A 9425-nucleotide genomic window follows, 5' to 3' on the forward strand; every position below is an offset into this window, starting at 1 on the left:
TTATAACAAAACTCATCGATTTAAACGAGCGTGTATTTTATTTTTCAATGAATTCCAAAGAAACACCCTTTAAATTTTTTGAGACAAATAATTTTCCATGTAAACAGGATATTAAAGTAAGGATAAGAGTGTTTGACATGAAAGAAAAAAGGAGATAAAACCATGTCGTTCGGTTTGGCAGTTAGATCCTTATCCTACAACCAAACCATAGGGTCGTTTTAGCTTTTGGAACCATTAATTTACCATTACATCATCCTCCATACCTTCACTCTACATCCTGTCAATTTTAAACTCTTAGATGTCGAGACCAACATGATGATGTTGAGAAAAGATGAAAAACATTATTAATTATCAAAACGTTTATCAATGTCGTAAACTTTATTTTCCAATATCTGTTTTTATAGATATACGTTTATTACCACCTGACATAGCTCGGATGTTAAGGTCATATAAATTGCTATTATTCAATTTTATTTTACAATATTTTTGCATCATTCGTGCGGCTCGTTGGTCTAGGGGTATGATTCTCGCTTTGGGTGCGAGAGGTCCCGGGTTCAAATCCCGGACGAGCCCTTTTTTTCATAATTTTGTGCATGCTATGTAAATGTTATAAAAATGATGTGGTATAAATATATCTTACAAATATGATATGAGTGTGATAAAAAAAAAACACATGTCACAAGATATTTTTTTTCACACATATTATTTACGTACGTATATATAACAAAAATTATAATAATAAAGATCTTCAAAAATAAATAATTTCATTATCTGCTCCTTTATATACTTTATCCTATATCGCGTGGAATATATATCACTAAAACACTCAAAAATCTAGAGAGTGAGTCTGATCACTTACCCTTAAGAAACCAACGTTCAAACTAACACAAACGGTGGCCTATGCAAGATATGGTATAGAGAGGCTAAATGCTTCGAATAATGTATCCAATTTGATGTGTACACTTTACTAAATTTGTAAAAAAGGATACATTTTACAGATACGTTTATAAAATCAATGCTATTTATTGACAAATTTATTATTAAATAAATAAATTTAAAATAAAAAAAACATACAATTATGTTTGATTGTATGGTAAGTGCATTAATTTATGAACAGCTAAAACACAATCCGAAAATCCCACACACTTTGTGCGTTGGTATACAATATAATCCAATATATACCAATATACATACTTAGTATGAAAACGATTTTGATCATTTTAAACCTGAAAAATTAGGGGGAAAACAAAATGAGGGGTAAAATAATGAAGTAAAGGAATAAAATTAAAAAGAGTTAAAAATGGTTAGATCATAGGCAACATTTTGTGTCTGTTAGTTTTAAAAAAAATATAACAATTTCATTAACACAGGAAAAATGATCGCTTTCTTCTGAAGGTGAGTATCTCAAGACAAATGTCTCGTTATTTTAACACATATTTTTTAACATGATTTTTTTTAGTATTTCATTTTAGGAATATAAAAGAGGGCTCGTCCGGGATTTGAACCCGGGACCTCTCGCACCCAAAGCGAGAATCATACCCCTAGACCAACGAGCCGATTGAATAACTAATATTTATAACTGTACCCATAATTTTAACCGTACACGGTGGTAACGAATTGAAGGGAATTTTCGATATTCGAAAAAACAAAAAAGGAAATAAATGAAGTGTTATGTTTGAAAATATTATGTTCTCTTTTTATGGAAAACCTTCGATATTTTTATTTCAGGTTTATTTTGCACATATTTTATTAAAGTAAAACTTCTAAGGCGGCAATTTGATAAATAATCGATAATTGGACGAATCAAGAGTGAACATTTCTAGGACGCGTCACGCCTTTTGGTTCATTTCGTTACATAAGAGGAAGAAACATTTTACGTAGATAGAAGGTAAAATAAAAAAGAACACATTCCGAAGGAAAATTCAAAATTCGACACACATCGAATTTGAAATAATTAAACATTTTTTATAATAAAATAAATTATCTCTTAGAGAAAAGTATCAATAATAAAGTGGTTAAAAGCAAGTTCCTAGATTTATTTAATAAAATTTTATTAAATGTGCCGCCAAGTATTGGGAATAACATTTAAAAAAACCAAATACATCTTGTTTTTCTGTAATGTTTGTTCGCAGATACTTTGTGGCACATTTTATAAACTTTGTAAAATAAAAGTATGTACTCTGTTTTTAGCCACTTTTCATTGGTACCTACTTATCTCCAACCGGTTTCGACTAAAACCTTGTCATCATCAGGGTTAAACATGTAGACAAGTACACGTTTAACCCTGATGATGACAAGATTCTAGTCGAAATCGGTTGAAAAAAGTACAAATAAAAGGGCTTAAAAACAAGGTAATTTTATTTTATAAAATTATTTTAGCCACCGTACATTCACGAGCTATCCATTATTTACGCTATATTGCTTAAGCGCGTATTGACAATCATAATTACATTGTACTTTTACAACACACGAATGCAATAAATATTTCCCGATAACACAACACACAGCACAGGTGTGTATTGACAGTTATTAATGTGTCATCATACGTATAGCGAGGTGTGACGCCTGTCGTAACGTGAGGTGAGCGTGTCAAGAGAGATTACTTTACAATTTCTTTACCCCTCAAATGTGCGAATTACATCACTCAAATACATATTCATATTTCATTTTTGTATTAAATTACACATCAAGTACAAGTAGAAAAAATATGTAAGCGCTTGCAAAATGATTTTATTTTTGTAAAATATGAAAAATCTCAGGAATGAATTTTTATTTATGTATATGATTTCATTTTAACTCAGGAACACATACTCTTATATTATATAATCCCTATTAATAACTATAATTCTATATTTCCATCGTATAAGAATATGTTTTATCTCTCTTTAGAAATCTAATATATGTTGATATATTGTCCTCGGGAATTGAGGATAATATATCAACAAAAATTCTGGATATATTGTCATTCGAACCCATTATTTCAGGTAAGTTTAAATTAATTAAAAAAAAACATTTTTAAAAGGTAATCAACCATTATTACAATTGAATGAATCTTCATTATAACTGATTTCTGGAAATCGGTGAATAATTTCGTGAGATTTATGTGTTAATGAAGAGTAAAAAATACTTTGGTTATTCTAAAAATTAAACACTTATATATAGAATACCACTTATTGAGTTTTATTTCATTACACATATAGTTTCATCGATGTAAACAACCGCAGTTTTCAAAACTAGCAGTGTATAATGAAATAAAACTCAAAAAGTGGTATTACACAAGTGTTAAATTCTAAAAATAAACAACATGTCATTTCACAAAGTTAATGCCGAATCAAAAAATAATATCAGAACTCAGGTCATAGATTCATTATTTTGAAAAGATCAATTGAAAATAAGTATCCCCAGTGAATCGACGTAACCTCTAATGACGTTAACGAAGCAGTATGTACGATGAGTTTATGTGTGAAACGGAAGGCGAATTACTTGTCAGCAAAAACGATGAAGCAATATAAAGTACTCGAGTAGTTTGTATAGTTTATTTATATGGCTCGTTGGTCTAGGGGTATGATTCTCGCTTTGGGTGCGAGAGGTCCCGGGTTCAAATCCCGGACGAGCCCTTTTTATGGTAATAAATATTTTAATAATTTTTTTCCTCTTCCCTTATACGTACCCAAACGATGCATTATCTTAACTGCGTTGTTATCTGATTATCTTTTCATTTAAGTTTCATTTCATTTAAGTTTTGATTTTAGTTGATTTCACGAATTTTTTGAAGTCGATTGAATGAATAATATTTTTTCCTACTATTATTTAATCCGTTACCTTAGACTGATATCTGAAGCGTACTGAATCGATTTACGTGATCGATAATAAAAATATTGCAGCATTATTTTACTAATTGATTTGTCATTAATATTTTGGAATATGATGATTTAAAAATAAAAATTGGTTACTTATACTAGACCAATTTTGAGTTACTTTATGATTACACGACTAATTTCAAGAACATTTATAGTTATCGAATAAATCCGATTTATCAAAAGTGTTCACAAATAAACATAAACTAATTTTAAGTGGAAAACGCGAATAGGTTTTTTGTGAAAACCTATTGTTTTTCCCCTTATAATGTCGGATTCATCCAATATTGATGTTGAAAGCGCACGAAAATGAAGAATAAACTTAAAGTGGTGATAGTGACGCTGAAATTAGAATGTTTTCCGATCGGAGGATGCGCATCGATAGTGAAAACTCCGAGGACGAACCAATTTTACACGACCATGATACATTCTAGGGAATGAAATTTTTCTGTTTTTTTTTCGCATTCCTTTAAAACATTCAATAAATAAGTATGTTTTTACTAAATGCTGTTTTATTTAAGTAGTTCTCCACCAATACCAGAAAGAAATGCTAAAATCGGTCAATATTTGTGAAAAATATTGATGATTTTTCAGCAAATTTAGCAAACATAAACTAATAAATTTCAGCACTAAAACGGTTAAAAGAAGAGCGATAATTTGCTATTACATGCAAGCGAAATTGTAACCTGCGACATTTATTAAAACTTTCGAGGCCTGAATATTTTTGTACATTACGCGAATCAGATAGGGGAATTTAATAAAACGTTCATAAAGGCACCGGAGGGAAGGGAGTTCATAGATTGAAAAGAGGCAATCTTGATATGAAAACGTTTAAATCGTCCCCCAGCACCTGAGCGCACCTCTATACAAAGTTATTTAGTGGCAAACATTTCATATCGAGCCCCAGAACAATATCCTGAGCCCATAAATAAAGCAGTTACGATTTGTAGTTCAAAAACAAACCTTATTTATCGGGTGAACTTGGCTAACTATCGCTTCCAGGATGTTGTTTTCTCTCTCTCCCCCTCTATCCCTCTCTGCCTTCCCGTTTCTTTGCGCTCCTTCTCTCTCGTTTTAATAATTTTGTCAAGAAATACTTCTTGGACTGGCGTCACGGGTTGATTGCCTAGTCAGGAATGGTGCAGTAATTTTCCCTTACTACAATTGGTCGTAATAACTGGAAGGTATTGGAAATATCTTTCCGGACGAATGCACTAGGATAACAGAAAGCAGTAATAGTAACTACAGTCTTAAATATCAGCAAGAATTAAGATTATGAACCACCAATTAATTAAATTAATGAAGATTTTATTCATATCTCAGCATATATTAAGAATTACTATATGTCGATTTGCGAATATTTTTGAAAGTATTTAAAACTATATACCGAAAACATCTCACCAATGAATTTGATGACTGTATCGATAGCTGTAATATGTCTCTTCCTAATAAAAAAGTAACAAAACTAGACATAAGTGAAAACGAATTTTTTGGTTTTTTATATGTCAATAATGTATTCATTCATTCATCCATTTCCGCTTCCTATGGGAAGCATATGGAGTCCACAAACTGTTTTCAGGCTCTTCTATTGGTTGACAGTTCCTTTGATCCTCTTAAATCAGGTCTGCGTCCCAATTTTTTGGCAATTTCTGTGAAGTCACATTTTTCATTAAAAATGGTTGTCTGATTGAGGTTAAAATTTCGATGTGTTTTTTACACATTTACTTTATTTGACCAGTGACCACATTTCGCATTACCGAAATCATCATGTCAGTAATGATAAAATCCAGTCATTTGTCAAATTAAATAAAAAAACTGTAGCCGACTTTTTATTAAATTATATATAATTCAGTTATACCAAAAAATATCAAAACTTTTTTCAAAATTTATTCTTGTTGTTCTCAACGTTTCATAGAATTATCAACATTTTTTTCCATTATTTAACAAGTCTTTTTACTTTTAAAATATATGATAAAACAGAGATGTAAATTAAAACGTCTAAAAATATGCTGAAGAACATAACGCTCACTCCTTTCAAAAATGTCATAAATCAAAAATCGTAAATTTTCAGTTATGCATGTTTTCGGAATGCCATGAAAATATTCTCTATCCCAGCAAAAGCGGCATACTTTTAACTTAATATTTACCCGCTACAGGGCAGAAAGTGTTGTTTTTACATTTTGAAGAAAAGGTATTGTTTAATTATTTTTTAACATTTACTAAATACTTTTTAAATGGAGAAAAAACCTTCAGGTTTTACCTAAAAAGATCTGTTACATAGTATAAAGTTCAATAAGTGGATTGATATTTATTTTAAACACATAGTATTATATTTTTAAACTTTAAAAACGTGCTCCTGAAAAATCAAGTTTTTTTATTTATGACGTTCTTGAAAGGAGTGAGCGATAAGTCAACAAGAACATATTTAAACATATATAATGCAGTTACACAAATAAATGTCATTACAAAACACAAATCATCATTTTTAATTGAATGTAAGTAAATTCGTCCTGCTCCAGTTGACGTTTGAATAAATTTTCCTTTCTCCAGGCGGGTGGCTGTATTTACAGTAAGGATTATATCCTGCAATTGCTCGAAGTTAGTTTGGAGCGACGTCGTGCGGGATGGATGGCCTCACTTCACGCTGTGTGTTGTGTAAATGTAGACTAATGTAATGTTACCTAGTAATGTATGGAGCGGCTCTAGATAGGACACTCTTCATCACACGGGTTGTGTTGTGATTTACACCGCAAAAGGGTCGTTACAATTTGCAGTTATCAATTTTGAATTGTTTTAAGAGTTGAAAATGTAATAATAATCGAAACGTTACACTACTTATTCCTTAATTTTGAGGATAAGCATTTTTTAAGATTTAAAAAAAGACTAGATATTGGTAACAAAAAAAAAACCTCCTCTCACTGGATGACTGATAGAAAAACATTAACAACAAAATAAAAATAAATGATTACGATTCTCAGTTTTTACTTTGGAATTTTTGTTTTCTTTTAAAATTATAAAAAATAAAAAAAATAAAGCCAATTTTCAGTTTTCAATTCGATATTTATTAAAATTTTTATGATTAAAATAAAAAATGTATCGAATCTTTACAATTTGCAATCCTCATTTTTTTTTAAAATTAAGCATCCTTTTAAGACATCAAAATTAATATTTCTTTATTATCATTTTGTTTGTAAATGAAAATGAGACTTGACACTGGCAAAAACATTATTTGACTGGGTGACTGCCCAACAAAGTAAAAAAAATAATAACAAAAACAATTTTTAATTTGATTTCGAATTATTTTTACGATTTAAAAAACAAATGGATCAAATAAAAATATTTTTTTTATAAATTTGCAGTTTTCATTTTTTTTAAGGATTAAAAAAAATTAACATAATGAATATCGAATCGTTGCAATTTACATTTCTCACTATTGAAATTTAGTATTACAAAAATCCTTTACTGGGTGACTGCTATATAAAAAAAACAACACATTAAAAATTAAATGGTTATAATTTTCAATTTTGAAATTAAGTCTTCTTTTAAAATTAAATGAAAAAATTATTAAACAAAATAAAATCATTACAACTTACAGCTTTCAATTTAATTTTTGACATTTAAAACTAAAACTTCATAAAAATTAAATCGTTACAATTTGCATTTTTTCATTTGTTTAAATGATTTGTGATGAATGTAACAACTAGCATTAAAATAAGTAATAAGTTTTGTTCTTTTCTTGGTGGAATTGAAATTTACACAAAAAATCATGTTTATGTTTTTTTCTTTATTTATTTTATTTGACCAGTGACCGGGTTTTGTCGCTACCGACATCACCAGACAATCTCTGGCCAAATAAAATCAAATGACAATGAACTATAAAACAGTTATTATATTATATAAAATAAGAAATCTCAAAAGGAAAAAAAAATACCGACAAAATGGAAGATGGTATAGAGTTTTAGGCTTTTTGTTGTGGTCGTTAACACGTGTTATATTAGAGAAAATGACATACGCGTATACATACCTATAATAAAGGAACAAGATATGCATAATATACAAATGTATATATGAGCATAATACACGAGGATCGGGAATGTCTGCATTGTTTGCGAAGCGTTGAAATGCGGAGGGTTTAATAAATGTCACGTGCAGTCTTTCCTTACTGAAAGAAAATCATTTCAGTTTGTTTCCAGGTGAATTCACAAAGGAAGTGAAATTCATATTTCATTGTTTTGCGGATATGATTGTAATATATTTTCATCGAAAACTAAAATACTGGAAATAGCTTTTACGTAGAAGATATGTGTAAACCATAGATGTAAAAAGAATGTTTCTTTAAAATAGAAGATAAATCTTTATGACGTTGTGAAATTTGGCATTTAAAAAGCTGGAAAAATAACGATATAAAAAAGTCATTTTATAACATGTTATGTCTATTATATTTGCAGTTTATGGACAAAAATTAAGTTGTAATCCTACAATATTTCTCTTTTAAGACGATAAGCTCCCAAACTGGTCAATATCGCTCATTTTTGGGCGATTAAGGAATTTTGTTTAGGCAATTTTCAGGAAAATATGGTCCGTGTATTTGAAGTAAAAAGAGATCGACTACAAACAGATGATGGAGACTTAGAGATGCTATTGACAAAGATAAAACCTTATAATGATAAATTCACATAATAACACCAGTGTAATTCTTCTCAATAAATGTGAATATTAATTTTTATATACATATGTATTCATGTGTAAGAAATACACATGACAACAGTAAGGGATAAATAAGCACATTAAAAAATTGTCACAACATAAAATTTTTATGTGTTTTTCGACAAAAAAATACAACTTGATAGACTCAAAAAATCTGTGTTTCATATTAACACATACAGTCAGGGAAAGGTTAAAACACATATGAAAATATTGAGACCAGACAACCCCTTCAGCATATTGATTGTTCTCCTTGTAAACAGATTGATAATGTTTATTATCGGTCTGAAAATGAAGACAATGTAGAAAAAAAAGGATAAGATAAACTGACTTAACTAAAAAAATATGTTTTGAGCGTTACATCTATATAAATTAAAATGGAAATCTTCGCTTGTTCAAAATATCAAATCTCCCAAAGTTATTCATATGTTGCATTGAAATTTAGGCATAACATTGACAGCTAACAATATGTGTAAACTATGTTATATGACTGCAGTGGCAGTGCCATCTGTTGAAAGTAATAGCAGACTGGTCAGTTGCTGTCACTCATCATTTTCAATGTTATCAGTCGAATTGTTACTATATATTTTTAATATTTTCAACACGTCATAAGCATTGTAAATTAAACAAAAAGGGGTAATTTTTCTTCTATTTAACCAAATTAAACTCCAGTAACGCGTTGCCGGGTAAAAGTAGTACCAACTTTGGCGTTTAATTTGTAGAACTCCATTTTAATTCATTTATTAAGAGTTAAAATCCAACACCGATTTTGGGAGTCTATTTAAATGTATTTTTATTGTTAAAAACACATAAAAATAAAATTTGTGATATTTGTTTTGCCTTGTTATGGCATTTTCAAACTAA

General features: G+C 29.4%; 3 non-coding genes across 3 annotated transcripts; 2 read left to right on the forward strand and 1 right to left on the reverse strand.

Annotated features, from left to right (window-relative positions):
• The first annotated feature begins 501 nt into the window (after positions 1-501).
• On the forward strand, positions 502-573 carry TRNAP-UGG (transfer RNA proline (anticodon UGG)). The gene has a single exon. It is a non-coding gene; the product is annotated as a tRNA-Pro (tRNA).
• A 911-nt stretch (positions 574-1484) lies between these two features.
• Positions 1485-1556, reverse strand: TRNAP-UGG (transfer RNA proline (anticodon UGG)). The gene has a single exon. It is a non-coding gene; the product is annotated as a tRNA-Pro (tRNA).
• Positions 1557-3545: 1989 nt separating this feature from the next.
• Positions 3546-3617, forward strand: TRNAP-UGG (transfer RNA proline (anticodon UGG)). The gene has a single exon. It is a non-coding gene; the product is annotated as a tRNA-Pro (tRNA).
• The last annotated feature ends 5808 nt before the right edge of the window (positions 3618-9425 follow it).

The sequence above is a fragment of the Brachycentrus maculatus genome, unplaced genomic scaffold (genome assembly GCF_059751285.1).
Source record: "Brachycentrus maculatus isolate JH-2025_06_01 unplaced genomic scaffold, ASM5975128v1 h1tg000268l, whole genome shotgun sequence".
In the NCBI taxonomy this organism is placed as follows: Eukaryota; Metazoa; Arthropoda; class Insecta; order Trichoptera; family Brachycentridae; genus Brachycentrus; species Brachycentrus maculatus.